The sequence below is a fragment of the Triticum dicoccoides genome, chromosome 5B (genome assembly GCF_002162155.2).
Source record: "Triticum dicoccoides isolate Atlit2015 ecotype Zavitan chromosome 5B, WEW_v2.0, whole genome shotgun sequence".
NCBI lineage: Eukaryota > Viridiplantae > Streptophyta > Magnoliopsida > Poales > Poaceae > Triticum > Triticum dicoccoides.
In genome coordinates this window covers 408,997,308-409,014,160 of record NC_041389.1, presented here as the reverse complement: position 1 = coordinate 409,014,160, position 16,853 = coordinate 408,997,308, and the positions used below count along the sequence as shown (strand labels likewise).

The following is a 16,853-nucleotide window of genomic DNA, read 5'->3' as shown; positions in this document are numbered from 1 at the left end:
TTTTGGACCTGTTTAAGTATTTTTAATAAAGCCCTAAAGACTAGAGAATAATAGAAAATAGAATTAATGAAAGAGAGAGAAGGACTTACCTCGCAGCTCAGCCAGCCGAGCACTGTAGCAGCCTAGTTGGGCAAAGCCAGCCCGACCCTCTAGGAGCAGCACTGTCTTCTTCCTCTTGCCAGGAGGAGAAGCAGCTGCGTGCCTGGCGTGCAGGCGAGTCGCGCCAACTCCTCCCTGCCTGCCTGGCCTCCCCGATCTTCTAGGAGATGCCATGACCACCCTGCATCTCTCCCCACTCCCCCATGCTTTTTTCCCTCCCATGTCTCTCCCTTGCACGCAGCCACCCAAGCGCCATCGTCGCTGTCCGCTGCCACCCCCGAGTCCCTCCGACGCCTCCCCAAGCTCCAACACGACATCCTCTCCCTCCCCGCCGAGCCACATGGTGCCGGACACCCTGGAGCACCGCCATTGGCTCAATCCCCTTCCTCGGGCCGCCTAGATCGTCATCGCCGTTCCGTCGTCTCCAGGCCTCCTCCGAGCATGCCGACCATCCCAACGTCTCCGTAGTGAGCTCATGGACCGAATCCCCCTCTTCCCCGCTTCGATTTCTCGCCATAGCCGTCGCCCCCTTGAAGACCGAACCGCACCGCCGCACAAGCTCGTCGCCGGCCACGTTCCGGTGACCATTTGGTCCCGTGCGTTTGTCTATTGCACTCTGACACGTCTCCAACGTATCTATAATTTTTTATTGTTCCTTGCTATTAAATTACCTGATTTGGATGTTTATGGGCTTTACTTTACACTTTTATATTATTTTTGGGACTAACCTATAACCGGAGGCCCATCCCATATTGATGTTTTCTTGCCTATTTCAGTGTTTCGAAGAAAAGGAATATCAAACGGAGTCCAAATGGAATGAAACCTTTGGGAAACTTATATTTGCAACAGAAGCAATCCAGAGAACTTGGAGCACAAGCCAGGGAAGCTTCGAGGAGGCCATGAAGGTGGGGCGCCCCCCCCCCTCTACTGGGCGCACCCCTTGTCTCGTGGGCCCCTCGAGCGTCCCCCGATGGTCTTCTTTCACCTCGAAAACATCGAAGCAGAAGATAGATCGGGAGTTCCGCTGCCGCAAGCCTCTGTAGCCACAAAAAACCTCTCGGGAGCCCATTCCGGCACCCTGCGGGAGGGGGAACCCATCACCGGTGGCCATATTTATCATCCCGGCGCTCTCCATGACAAGGAGGGAGTAGTTCACCCTCGGGGCTGAGGGTATGTACCAGTAGCTATGTGTTTGATCTCTCTCTCGTGTTCTTGATTTGGCACGATCTTGATGTATTGCGAGCTTTGCTATTATAGTTGGATCTTATGATGTTTCTCCCCCTCTACTCTCTTGTAATGGATTGAGTTTTCCCTTTGAAGTTATCTTGTCGGATTGAGTCTTTAAGGATTTGAGAACACTTGATGTATGTATTGTCGTGCTTATCTGTGGTGACAATGGGATATCACGTGATCCACTTGATGTATGTTTTGGTGATCAACTTGCAGGTTCCGCCCATGAACCTATGCATAGGGGTTGGCACATGATTTCATCTTGACTCTCCGGTAGAAACTTTGGGGCAGTCTTTGAAGTACTTTGTGTTTGTTGAATAGATAAATCTGAGATTGTGTGATGCATATTTTATAATCATGCCCACGGATACTTGAGGTAACAATGGATTATCTAGGTGACATTAGGGTTTTGGTTGATTTTTGTCTTAAGGTGTTATTCTAGTATGAATTCTATGATAGATTGAACGGAAAGAATAGCTTCGTGTTATTTTACTACAGACTCTTGAATAGATAGAACAGAACGGATAACTTTGAGGTGGTTTAGTACACTACCATAATCTCTTCGTTTGTTCTCGGCTATTAGTGGTTTTGGAGTGACTCCTTGTTGCATGTTGAGGGATAGTTATATGATCCAATTATGTTATTATTGTTGAGAGCATTTGCACTAGTGAAAGTATGAACCCTAGGCCTTGTTTCCTACCATTGCAATACCGTTTACGCTCACTTTTATCATTAGTTACCTTGCTGTTTTTATAATTTCAGATTACAAAAACCTATATCTACCATCCATATTGCACTTGTATCACCATCTCTTCGCCGAACTAGTGCACCTATACAATTTACCATTGTATTGGGTGTGTTGGGGACACAAGAGACTCTTTGTTATTTGGTTGCAGGGTTGCTTGACAGAGACCATCTTCATCCTATGCCTCCCACGGATTGATAAACCTTAGGTCATCCACTTGAGGGAAATTTGCTATTGTCCTACAAACCTCTGCACTTGGAGGCCCAACAACGTCTACAAGACGAAGGTTGTGTAGTAGACATCAAGCTCTTTTCTGGCGCCGTTGCTGGGGAGGTGAGTGCTTGAAGGTATATCTTTAGATCTTGCAACCGAATCTTTTTCTTTCTTGTTTTATCACTAGTTTAGTTTATAAAAGAAAAGTACAAAAAATGGAGTTAAGTTTGTCTCATACGCTTCATTTTTTAATATCTTTCGTGAGTATGATGAAAAGGAAAATTGTGCTCAAGTGCTAGAAGAAGAAATCTATAAAATGCTTGATACTAAATCTTTGAATGATGAGCATGATTGCAATGTTGTTAGTATGAAATATTTGAATATCCATTGTACTAATGATGATTGCACTAGTCATGATGAAAATATCTCTTATAAGCATGTCTATTTTTGTGGAGTGAATTGGGTTTGCAAGTACACACCAAATAGACAAGATAGATATTGCAAGAAGCATAAGCATTTATAAACTAAATGGTTGCAAGAAAGGCTTAATGTGAGTGCTGAAAATTTAAAATATCTCCACCATACTTGTCAACTTTGCAATGAACATGGTCATTTAAATCTTCGATGCAAATTGTTTCAGGATCGTATCATGTCCAAAAATTGTGATGATTTGATTTCCCTAGAACATCATAATGAACTTAGTTTGCTTTTGGGTTATGACGAATTGAAACGTGCAACTAAGCTTATTCCAGAATTTAACCTTGAGAAATTCCTTGATATTGATCTAGAGGAAATTTATATGTATTGTGCGGTGAATTGCATTGAAAATCCTTATATTGCCAATTACCTAAACAAAATAAAACAAATAGAAGATGAAGAGAATACTAATGAAAGGGAAGAGACTTCCCATTATCCTCCTATTATTTCTTATGATGAATCAAATATCGAGGAGGAGCCTTCTATTCAACCAATCTCATCAATAAGGAGCTCAAAGAAGAGAGTTGAACCCACACATGATGTGAATAAGAAAAAGAAAAGAAGGAGCAACAAAGGTAGAAAGGTATTTCTCCCAAATGATGTCACTCCTACTACTTATTGTAATGATGATAATTGCTATACTATTGGTGCTATCCATACTATTAATGATGAGAGTGATTATGCTTATGATATGAAAAGACCCAAGCTTGGGGAAGCTATTTTTGATGAGGATGACATATTTGAGAATATATTTTCTACAATTAATGTTTGTCCCAAGCTTGGGGATGCTATGTTTAATGAAGATGATATTTTTAGCATCCCAAGTGTTGATATGCAAAGTTGTTATGATGATAGCATGCCTCTTACCTATGATGATTATATTGATGAAAATGGGTTTGGAAGAGTGACAACTCTAGGAAGTAGTGATCCCACTATTTTGGAAGATGTTGAATCTTATTGTGATGAATATGAAAGTGGATTTGGAAGAGTGCCAACTTTATTTAGTGATGATTCCACTATCTTGGAAGAGGTTTCAATCGATTATGATGAGAACAAAGTTGCTACTTATGATGATTATTGTGATGAAACTCAAACTTATGCTGTAAAAATTAGTGATGATTATATTTATAAAACTTGTCATGATTATGATTACCCTTTTTCTGAGCATTACTCTTTTAATGTGGAAACAATTTATAGTATTCAAGTCTCTTATGATACTCCCACTATTCCGAATGGGAAGGATTTTGCTTATGTGGAGAGTAGTAAATTTTCTATGCTTGTAGATCACGAAAAGAATGCTTCAGATGCTGGTTATATAGTTGAATTAATTCATTATGCTACTGAAAATTATTATGAGAGAGGAACATGTGCTCTTACATATTGCAATAATACCAAGTTTCCTCTCTATGTGTTGAAATTTTTGAAGTTATGCTTATTTTCCCTTCCTATGCTAGTTGATCATTGTTCCCATAAGTTGTTTTCTCACAAAATCCCTATGCATAGGAAGTGGGTTATACTTAAATGTGCTAGTCATATGCTTCATGATGCTCCCATTATGTTTCAATTCCTATCTTTTATGTGAGCATGATTGCCATCATCATGCCTAGCTAGAAAGGCATTAAAGAAAAGTGCTTGATGGGAGACAACCCAATATTTACCTTTACTGTTTTTGTGTGTTCACATGATTATGCTACTGTAGTAATCATGTTTTATAGCTTTTTTTTCAATAAAGTGCCAAGTAAGACCTTTAGGATAGCTTATGGTTATAGTTGTGTTGATCCTGCTGAAAATCAGAAACTTTTACACCCAGTAAATTAGTTTTGGTAATTCACAAAAACTTGCTTATGATCTGATTCTTTTTGCTTGGGATTGGTACACAAATTTCTTAGGACTGCCTAATTTGGTAGGATTTTTAGAGTTCCATAAGTATACGTTTGATACAGATTACTACAGACTGTTCTGTTTTTGACAGATTCTGTTTTCTAGGTGTTGTTTGCTTATTTTGATGAATCTATGAGTAGTATCGGAGGGTATGAACCATAGAGAAGTTGGAATACATTATATACTACACCAATGAATTTAGAATGAGTTCACAACAGTACCTAATTGGTGGTTTTATTTTCTTATACTAACGGAGCTTACGAGTTTTCTGTTGAGTTTTGTGTTGTGAAGTTTTCAAGTTTTTGGTAAAGATTTGATGGAATATGGAATAAGGAGTGGCAAAAGCCTAAGATTGGGGATACTCATGGCACCCCAATATATTCAAGAATAGACAAAAGCCTAAGCTTGGGGATGCCCCGGGAAGGTATCCCCTGTTTCGTCTTCGTTCATTGGTAACTTTACTTGGAGCTATATTTTTATTCGCCACATGATATGTGTTTCGCTTGGAGCATCGTGTATGATATTAGTCTTTGCTTTTTAGTTTACCAAAATCATCCTTGTTGTACACACATTTTGTGAGAATCCCACTCGATTGGAATTGATTAGAATACTCTATGTGCTGCACTTATATCTTTTGAGCTAGATAATTTTTGCTCTAGTGCTTCACTTATATCTTTTAGAGCATGGGGGTGGATTAATTTTGAAGAAATTGTTGATCTCTCATGCTTCACTTATCTTATTTTGAGAGTCTCTTAGAACAGCATGGTATTTTCTATGGTTATAAAATTGGTCCTAGAATGGTAGGCATCCAAGTTGGGTATAATAAAAACTATCATAGGAAGTGAATTGGATGCTATGATCAATTTGATACATGATAATTGTTTTGAGATATGGAGGTAGTGATATTAAAGTCATGCTAGTTGGGTAATTGTGAATTTAAAGAATACTTGTGTTGAAGTTTGTGATTCCCATAGCATGCACGTATGGTGAACCTCTTTGTGATGAAGTTGGAGCACAATTTTATTTATTGATTGTATTCCTTATGAGTGGCGGTCGGGGACGAGCGATGCTCTTTTCCTACCAATCCATACCCCTAGGAGCATGCATGTGTGGTTAAGGATTTGAGAACACTTGATGTATGTATTGCCGTGCTTATCTGTGGTGACAATGGGATATCACATGATCCACTTGATGTATGTTTTGGTGATCAACTTGCGGGTTCCGCCCATGAACCTATGCATAGGGGTTGGCACATGATTTCATCTTGACTCTCCGGTAAAAACTTTGGGGCAGTCTTCGAAGTACTTTGTGTTTGTTGAATAGATAAATCTGAGATTCTGTGATGCATATTTTATAATCATGCCCACGGATACTTGAGGTAACAATGGATTATCTAGGTGACATTAGGGTTTTGGTTGATTTGTGTCTTAAGGTGTTATTCTAGTATGAACTCTATGATAGATTGAACAGAAAGAATAGCTTCATGTTATTTTACTATGGACTCTTGAATAGATAGAACAGAACGGATAACTTTGAGGTGGTTTAGTACCCTACCATAATCTCTTCGTTTGTTCTCCGCTATTAGTGGCTTTGGAGTGACTCTTTGTTGCACGTTGAGGGATAGTTATATGATCCAATTATGTTATTATTTTTGAGAGAACTTGCACTAGTGAAAGTATGAACCCTAGGCCTTGTTTCCTACCATTGAAATACCGTTTACGCTCACTTTTATCATTAGTTACCTTGCTGTTTTTATAATTTCAGATTACAAAAACCTATATCTACCATCCATATTGCACTTGTATCACCATCTCTTCGCCGAACTAGTGCACCTATACAATTTACCATTGTATTGGGTGTGTTGGGGACACAAGAGACTCTTTGTTATTTGGTTGCAGTGTTGCTTGAGAGAGACCATCTTCATCCTACCCCTCCCATGGATTGATAAACCTTAGGTCATCCACTTGAGGGAAATTTGCTACTGTCCTACAAACCTCTGCACTTGGAGGCCCAACAACGTCTACAAGAAGAAGGTTGTGTAGTAGACATCACACTCACATCGACGCTTAGAGCCTCTCTAGCCTGCTACTTGCTCAAACGCGGGCCATAGCGCCAAAAACGCGAGCATCCGAGTGGATGCGCCACTCCTCCTAGCGCCCAACTCGCCGTCGCCGCCGCTATGGGCCACCCCAGCTCCATTCGCTACCACTAGTGGATGCGCCACTCCTCCAACTCCTCGTAGAGCCAAACCCCGTCGCAAACAACCATCTGTAGTGCCGCCCCGAGAAACTCCGACGAGGTCCCGCCGTCGCCATGGTCGCCAGCGTCACCTCCTAACGTGGCGCTGGTTTACTTAGTGCTAATGACCCAGCTAACCACCCCTAGAGCCACTACCATGTGGACCCCAGTGCCTAAACTAATTAGTTTAATTTCTCTATTAGATTAGCACTAATCACAGTGGGCCCTGCCTATCAACTTTGACTTGGCCACGTCAGTCTTGACCGGGTCCCAAATGTCCACCTCTGTAGCTGACACTGTGTCACTGACCAGTAGGCCCCACTGGTCAGGTTTGACCTGGACTGAATCCGTTGGCCTGCTGAGGTCAGCATGACGCTTGGCTGGCGCAGTTAATCATTTTCTGGATTTAATATAATCCAGGAAATTCCTGAAAATAGCTAAAACTTCCAAAATTCATAGAAATTCAACTATAACTCCAAATGAAATAAGTTATATATGAAAAATGACCAGAAAAATCCAATCTATCCATTTGCACTGGTTTCATGCATGTTAAAGCAACTTAAACCTGCTGTATATACCAAAACATCATAATTTGAGTTATAATTTGAGTTTGAACTTGAACCTTGGGTTCAAAATAACTCAAACCCATCTGGTTGTAGTTGCATTAGGCCAACACACTCATGTTTCCATGTCATGATCATGCATCATTTTGTGCATTGAATTGATTGTGTTTCCTTATGTGTTGCCGGTATTTGTCCTCTCTCAGTAGACATGTTCCGACGATGAGTTCGATGACACTGATGAAGAGCTATATCATCTTCAGAAGTGCCAAGCAAACAAAACCCCCTTGTTCATTTTGATATAATCCCACTCTCTTACTCCTACTCCCTTTTACTGCATCAGGACAACAACTACTCATGTGTTACTTGCTGCGGTAGTTGAACCCCTTTTCCTCTGCATGACTTGTCATTGCCACAATAAATAGATGAAACCCACTAGCATGAGTAGGAGTTGTTTGAGCCCTGATGTGCCTACTCATTCATGCTTGTTTGTCATGCCTGCAACTGCTTAGAGTTGAGTCAGGTCTGGTTCATTGCGGATGAATTGGAATGGTGATGAACATGTCCTACTGTGTGTGAGCTAAGTGTGTGAACAAGATTTCGTAAAGGTAGCGGTGAGAGGCCATGTAGGAGTACATGGTGGGTTTTCTCATTGAAACCGCCCTCAGGAACTGAGTTCTTTGTTGGTGATCCACGAACAGCTACTACCACTCATTGGGATTCTTAATTGACCCTCTCAGCTTCTTAATCACCCTTGTCCTCTGTCCAGGAGTTGTAAGTAGTTTCTGGTGTTTGTAGTATGCTGGAGGCCGTGGGCAGCGCTGACCCGAGGGGTGGGATGTAATGCGGTAGGCATGTGGCACGGTGTACCGGGCACCCGTTTGGTGTCTCGGGAACCCTGCACACATTGTTTGGGGCCGTATGTGGAAACTTCGGCCGGACTCCCTGTGGATGGAACCGGAATAGGCGATAAACCTGGACTAGAGACTTGAGTATTTAGGTAGGCCGTGGCCGACACCCTTGTTGGGCTTCCTCTTGAAGGTTGCCGAGTACATGTCGCGTAAACGACGGTAAGTGCTGAGAGCGTGTGCGAAGAAGTACACCCCTGCAGTGTTAACATCATCTATTCGAATAGACGCGTCCGCGGTAAAGGACCTCTGGGTTTCCTATACAGTTCATAGACAAGTGAAAGTGGATACTCTAAAATACGCAAGATAAGCATGAGTGCTATGGATGACGATCTCGTAGGGAGACGGGAGCGGATCCATAGTGGTGTATTGATATGGTGAATATGTGGACTCGTGTGCGCCACCTCAAAAGAGTTACTTGCAGTCGTAGTTCAGGATATCCACCAAGTCAAAGCTGGCTTGCTGTAGTTAAACCCCACCATCCCCTTTGTTGATAATGATGCATATGTAGACAGTTCTGATGTAAGTCTTGCTGAGTACATTTGTACTCACTTTTGCCTATTATATGTTTTGCAGAGAGACTTCAGTCTCGCTAGTAGTTCCGCGTAGACTTCGACATCTAGCTTGTTACCTCATCTACGATCTTGTGCCCTCGGCAAGATCTGGTAGACAGTCAGGCTTCTCAGCCTTTTTCATTCGTAGATGTCTATACTCAGACATGTTAAGCTTCCGCTTGTGCTTTGACTTGTACGCTCTGAATGTTGGGTCGTGAGACCCATGTTTGTAATATCTCGCTCCTCCGAACCTATTGAATAAAATACTTGAGTTGTAGACTCAGCATGCTACTGCTCCAGAACACTTTGGCTAGCCAGCATGTGTCCTTCTTCATTCCTGTGTCTGTCCCTTCGGGGAAATGTCATGCGGTGTCTACCGGAGTCCTGTTAGCCTGCTACAGCCCGGTTTACCGGAGTCCTGCTAGCAGAGTTGCTACAGCACGGATTCACTCGTTGATGACCGACACATTCGTTGCTGGGTCATGTATGCATGTCCCTGTAAGTTAGTGCCACTTGGATTCATGACTAGCCATGTCAGCCCGGGCTCCTTGTCATATGGATGCTAGCGACACTATCATATACGTGTCCGAAAAGGCGCAAACAGTCCCGGGCCTGGTAAGGCGACACCCGTGGGGATACCGTGCGTGAGGCCACAAAGTGATACGAGGTGTTACATGCTAGATCGGTGTGGCATTGAGTCGAGGGCCTGATAGAGGATCTTGGAGAACACATCCAAGCTTTTGCGATAGCCATGGCAGAGCTCATGGGTGTCGATGAGGTCGAGAGGGATGGAGTTCCATAGGGGGCGCCATCGCCGGGAAAAGACGATTGTTTGGGCCCCATATTTGATTGGGAGGAGGGAGATGATGACTCTCAACAAGTCACCGGTGATGGATTCCCACTCTGGCAGGGTGCCAGAACGGGCTCCCGAGAGGTTTTATGTGGCTACAGAAGCTTGCAGTGGCGGATCTCCGATCTAGGTTATGTTTCACGGGTTTCTGTATTTATAGGAGGGTTTGGCGTCGAGAACAAGTCATGACGACCCATGGTGTGTCCACGAGGCACAGGGCTGTGCCCTCCACCCTCGTGGGCCCCACGGGACTCCTCTCTGATAACCTTTTTTTCCAGTATTTTTTATATTTTCCAGAAAAAATCTCCGTTGATTTTCAACGCATTCCGAGAACTTTTATTTCTGCACAAAAACAACACCACGGTAGTTCTGTTGAAAACAGCGTCAGTCCGGGTTAGTTCTAACCAAATCATACCAAAAGCATGTAAATATATTATAAACATGGCATGAATACATCAAAAATTATAGATACATTGGAGACGTATCAATTACTGCCGAGCAATTGATAGAAAAGCGCATAGTTATGAAGATATCTAAGGCAATGATCATGAATATAGCCACCACGTCTGTGTCAAGTAGACCGAATCGATTTTGCATCTACTACTATTACTCCACACATCGACCGCTATCCAGCATACATCTAGAGTATTAAGTTCATAAGAACGAAGTAATGCATTAAGCAAGATGACATGATGTAGAGGGATAAACTCAAGCAATATGATATAAACCGCATATTTTTATCCTCGATGGCAACAATACAATACATGCCTTGCTGCCCCTACTGTCATTGTGAAAGGACACCGAAAGATTGAACCCAAAGCTAAGAACTTCTCCCATTGCAAGAAAGATCAATCTAGTAGGCCAATCTAAACCGATAATTCGAAGAGACTTCCAAAGATATCAAATCATGCATATAAGAATTCAGAGAAGAGCCAAATAACATTCATAGATAATCTTGTTCAAAAATCCACCATTCATCGGATCTCGGCAAACACACCACAAAAGAGTATTACATCGAATAGATCTCCAAGAACATCGAGGAAAACTTTGTATTGTGAATCAAAGAGAGAGAAGAAGTCATCTAGCTAATAACTATGGACCCGAAGGTCTGTGATAAACTACCCACGCTTCATCAGAGAGGCAATGGTGTTGATGTAGAAGCCCACGATGATCGATTCCCCCTCCGATAGATCGCCGGAAAAGGCCCCAAGATGGGATCTCACGGGTACAGAAGGTTGCGGCGGTGGAAAAGTGGTTTCGTGGCTCCCCCTTATGTTTCTAGTGTATAAGAGTATATATAGGCTAAAGAAGTACGTCGGTGGAGCTACAAGGGGCCCACGAGGGTGGGGGCATGCCTACCCCCTGGGCGCGCCCTCCTGCCTCGTGGCCACCTCATGGCGTTCTAGACTTCTACTCCAAGCCTTCTGGATTGCTTTCAGTCTAAGAAAGATCACCGCGAAGGTTTCATTCCGTTTGGACTCCGTTTGGTATGCCTTTTCTGCAAAACTCTAAAATAGGCAAAAAAACAGAAACTGACACTAGGCCTTCGGTTAATAGGTTAGTCCCAAAAATAATATAAAAGAGCATATTAAATCCCATTAAACATCCAAAACAGATAATATAATAGCATGGAACAATAAAAAAATTATAGATATGTTGGAGACGTATCAAACATCGACATGTGGCAGGGCCCAACAGTGGCCCATTTGGGTTAAAAAGGCTGCCCCACTTGACTTGGTCAAAAGTTAGAGGGATGGCCCATTGAAATCATGTTAACGACTAGTTTGCATATAGCTCATTTATGGCCCAGGTACGCTCGTAATAAAAAAGATATGTTATTCTCGTTGTATTAGGAAACTTATGATTATCAATTAATAGTACAGATAATGATAATAATAAGTAACATAGTGCATGGGATTAGCAATTCGCTATTGAGAAATATTATATTTTGTTTTGGAAAGTTATGGAGGAATATCTGTCTTTTAGGAAGGTGATCTCACATATATGGTGTGATTTCTAAATTCTTAATTACTGATTATTTATGTGATTGAATTAAAGCAATACCTGCCAAAGCAAGTACGAAATAAGATCTCCCCCTTTAATGAGATTTGGGTTTTTAATGGAAGGGATAAAATCCAATGAGAAGGGGTGGTAGCAGGAGAGACGAAAAAAATTAGACGAAAAGAAGGCAGACAAAACAAACCATGGAGGCGAGGCTACCAACTCCCATTTTAGGAGTTGTACTTATTCCGCCTACCTCTCCTCATTTATATGATCGATAGTGTCTGGATGGGTACAGGAGGCTATTCCTCCATATACATATAAACTTGTGAACAATACTAATCAATACCACAGACTCACTCCTTAACTGATACGTCCAAACTGTATATGGAAAGATTTATGCATATCCAATTTAGACATGATTACTATAACAATTATTGGAAGGGATGTGCACACAATCTGTGCATGCACGATCCACACACGACAAGATTTGCACAAATATTTACATAATGAGGCAACCCAAGGGCGTAGATGTGTTGTAGTGCGCAGATCATGCATGAATTTATCGTGTGTATAGCACTGCTCAACAATTATTGCTTACCTTTTTGCAAGGGGTATAGGATCCAGAGATATCTCTCTGGCTCTCTATATATACCAGGATTGTATGAGGGTTGGGAAACCATCTTCCAGTTTTGTTTAGAACACTCCTGTCAATGTCGTGAAACAATTGCCACCTTTACATCATATTAACTAGATGGAGAAGTACACACCTCCCTTCCGTGTGACGGTCCTGCTGTCTCTACTTCTTCTCGGATGCATTGCTACTACTATACAATGTAAGTTGTTGATCTGCAAGGGATATGTCTCTACTATAGTGCAACCCGATTGCATTCTTTCTTTGTTTTCTGCCATATAATGCTTCTATTTAGTCGATCTGAAATCATACAATATAAGGTCAATTTTTTGTCTTCTTTTCAAAGGTGAAATAATCATGGATGGCGTGGACAAGATCAACTTACCAATCGGGTTGTGCGCCTATATAAAAGAGCGTGACCTCTATTGTTGCCTTGTGAATTCTTTGTGCTATTGGACAGTCGATGTATGCATAAGAGAATGCAAAAATACTGCACACGTAGTGGCGATGACAAACACTCCTTTAGCTACCCTTCCTCCACTCCCATCAAACTGAATTTTTGTTTGAAGAAATAATATGTAATGTGGAAGACAAATCTATTTCCCGATTAATAAAGGGAGGTGGTATTCTTGGTTTTGTCCTACTTTGTTGTTTTTTACCTAAGCTATTTTTATTTGGTCCATTTGCAAAAAAAGGAAACCAATCCGTACGTGAAACGGAGGAAACTGGGATGTATGTGCAAACGAAATGAAAAACTAAACCAAGGTGGATGGCTTGTCCAGGGCCAACGAGTAGCAAATAATATAGTTGTGCTTCAGTTGGCTGAGTTGGGCCTGCTATGTTGCCTTTTTACTAGTCCATTATTGGGAGAAGTGATTCCTACTACAGAAATTTATTCTTATAGACTCTGTTGGCCTCCAAGTGTAGAGTTTTGTAGGATAATAGCAAATTTCCCCCAACTGGATGACCTAAGGTTTATCAATCAGTGGGAGGCATAGGATGAAGATGGTCTCTCTCAAAGAATCCTGCAATTAAAGACAAGAAATGTCTTGTGTCCCCAACACACCCAATACAATGGTAAATTGTATAGGTGCACTAGTTCGGCAAAGAGATGGTGATAGAAGTGTAGTATGGATAGTAGATATAGGTTATTGTAATCTGAAAATATAAAAACAACAAGGTAGCAAGTAACGAAAGTGAGCACAAACAGTATTGCAATGCTTGAAAACAAGGCCTAGGGTTCATACTTTCACTAGTGCAGTATCTCAACAGTGCTAACATAATTGGACCATATAACAATCCCTCAATGCACAACAAATAATCACTCCAAAGTTTCTATCGAAGAACATAGGACGAAAACGTGTATCAACCCTATGCCCAGTGTAATAGAAATTCGCAAGTTGAATAATAAAACATATACATTAAGTACCTCAATAGAATACTCAATTGTCACCACGGATATCCACATGCAAGACATACATCAAGTTTTCTCAAATCCAAAATATTCAATCCAACATAATGAAACCTCAAAGAGTGCTAGGTCCATTTTGCATGATGATTTTATATTGATATTTATTGCGTAATGGGCCATTATTACATATTGTATCACAATACTTATGGCTATTCTCTCTTATTTTACAAGGTTTATGTGAAAAGGGAGAATGCTAGCAGCTGGAATTCTGGACTGAAAAAGGAGCAAATATTAGAGATCTAATCTACACAACTCCAAAAGTCCCGAAACTTCATGGAGATCAGTTTTGGAATTAACAAAAAATATTGGGCGAAGAAAGCACCAGAGGGGGGCCACCAGCCAGCCACAAGGGTGGAGGGCGCGCCCCACCCCCTGGGCATGCTCCCCTGACCTTGTGGGCCCCCTGGCAGGCCTCCGGTGCCCATATTCTGCTATATGGTGTCTTTTACTCTAGAAAAAACCATAAGGAAACTTTAGGGATGAAGCGCCGCCATATCGAGGCGAAGCCTGGGCAGGACCAATCTAGGGCTCCGGCGGAGCTGTTCTGCCGGGGAAACATCCCTTCCAGAGGGGGAAATCATTGCCATCATCATCACCATCGATCCTCTCATCGAGAGGGGTCAATATCCATCAACATCTTCACCAACACCATCTCCTCTCAAACCCTAGTTCATCTCTTGTATTCGATCTTGGTCCCAAAACCTCAGATTGGTACCTGTGGGTTGCTAGTAGTGTTGGTTACTCCTTGTAGTTGCTACTAGTTGGTTTATTCGGTGGAAGATCATATGTTCAGATCCTTAATGATAATTAATACTCATATGATAATGATTATTAATATTCTTTGTGATTAGTTACTTTTGTTCCTGAGGACATGGGAGAAGTCTTGTTATAAGTAATCATGTGAATTTGGTATTGGTTTGATATTTTGATGAGATGTATGTTGTCTTTCCTCTGGTGGTGTTATGTGAATGTCGACTACATGACACTTCACCATTATTTGGGCCTAGGGGAAGGCATTGGGAAGTAATAAGTAGATGATGGGTTGATAGAGTGACAGAAGATTAAACCCTAGTTTGTGCGTTGCTTCGTAAGCGGCTGATTTGGATCCATATGTTTCATGTTATGGTTAGGTTTACCTTAATTCTTCTTTTGTAGTTGTGGATGCTTGCGAGAGTGGTTATTCATAAGTGGGAGGCTTGTCCAAGTAAGGCAGCACCCAAGTATCGGTCCACCCACATATCAAATTATCAAAGTAACGAACGCGAATCATATGAGCATGATGAAAACTAACTTGACAACAATTCACATGTGTCCTCTGGAGTGATTTGCTTCATATAATAGTTCGTCCAGGCTTGTCCTTTGCTATAAAAAGGATTGGGCCACCTTTCTGCACTTTTTTTACTTTCATTACATGTTACCCGTTACAATTTACCCTATCACAAAACTATCTGTTAACGATAATTTCAGTGCTTGCAGAGAATACCTTGCTGAAAACGACTTGTCATTTCCTTCTGCTCCTCGTTGGGTTTGACACTCTTACTTATCGAAAGGACTAGGATAGATCCCCTATACTTGTGGGTCATCAAGACTCTTTTCTGGCACCATTGCCGGGGAGTGAGGTGCCTTTGGTAAGGAAACATTTATATAGTGTGCTGAAATTTAATGTCACTTGTTACTATGGAAAATAATCCTTTGAGGGGTTTGTTTGGGGTATCTTCACCTTGACCAGAGGCAAAATATATTGTTCCTCAACCTACTAGACCTACTGAAAATATTTGTTAATGAAATTCCTTTCAGGTATGAATATGAAACTGCTAGCTAATCCTTAGGAAGGAGATGGAACATTACATCCCGATATGCACCTAATCTATGTGGATGAAGTTTGTGGATTATTAAAGTTGCAGGTATATCCGAGGATATTGCCAAGATGAAGGTCTCCCCTTTATCTTTGAAGGGAAAGGCATTGACATTGTTTAGGCTATTGAATGATATTGGATCATGGAACTACAACCGATTGAAATTGGAATTTCACTAGAAGTTTTATCCTATGCATCTAGTTCATCGTGATCGGAATTATATATATAATTTTTGGCCTCATGAAGGAGAAAGTATCGCCCAAGCTTGGGGGAGGCTTAAGTCAATGTTATATTCATGCCCCAATCATGAGCTCTCAAGAGAAATTATTATTCAAAATTTTTATGCTCGGCTTTCTCATAATGATCGATCCATGCTCGATACTTATTGTACTGGTTCCTATATGAAGAAGGATATTGAATTCAAATGGGATTTATTAGAAAGAATTAAACGCAACTCTAAAAATTGGGATCTCAACAAAGGTAAGGAGTCAGGCATAAACCTTAAGTTTGATTGTGTTAAATCTTTATGGATACCAACGCTTTTCGTGATTTTAGCACTAAATATGGTCTTGACTCTGAGATAGTAGCCTCTTCCTATGAATCTTTTGCTACTCACGTTGATCTCCCTAAGGATAATTGGTTTAAATATCATCCTCCCATTGAAGTTAAAGTAGCTGAACCCGTTAACGTTGAAGAAGAAACTATTATTTATAATGTTGATCCTATTGTTCCCACTGCTTATATTGAGAAGCCACCATTCCCTTTTAGAATAATGGATCATGCTAAAGCTTCAACTGTGGTCCCACTGCTTATATTGAGAAGCCACCATTTTCTGGTAAAATAAAGGATCATGCTAAAGCTTCAGTTGTGGTTCGTAAGAGTAATACTAAAACACATACACCTTCCTGAAAAAAATTAAAGTTGAACCTAGTATTGCTATGGTTAAAGATCTCTTGGTTGATAATATTGATGGGCATGTTATTTATTTATGTGATGAAGCTGCTAGGATTGCTAAACCCGATACTAAAGACAAACATAGACCTATTGTTGGCATACCTATTGTTTCAATTAAAATAGGAGATAATTGTTATCATGGATTATGTGATGTGGGTGCTAGTGTGAGTGCAATTCCTTAA

General features: G+C 41.2%; 1 long non-coding RNA gene across 1 annotated transcript; it reads left to right on the top strand.

The window, feature by feature from the left end:
• Positions 1 to 12,451: 12,451 nt before the first annotated feature.
• On the top strand, positions 12,452 to 13,026 carry LOC119305612. The gene is made up of 2 exons (XR_005148720.1): positions 12,452 to 12,592; positions 12,737 to 13,026. It is a non-coding gene; the product is annotated as an uncharacterized LOC119305612 (long non-coding RNA).
• The last annotated feature ends 3,827 nt before the right edge of the window (positions 13,027 to 16,853 follow it).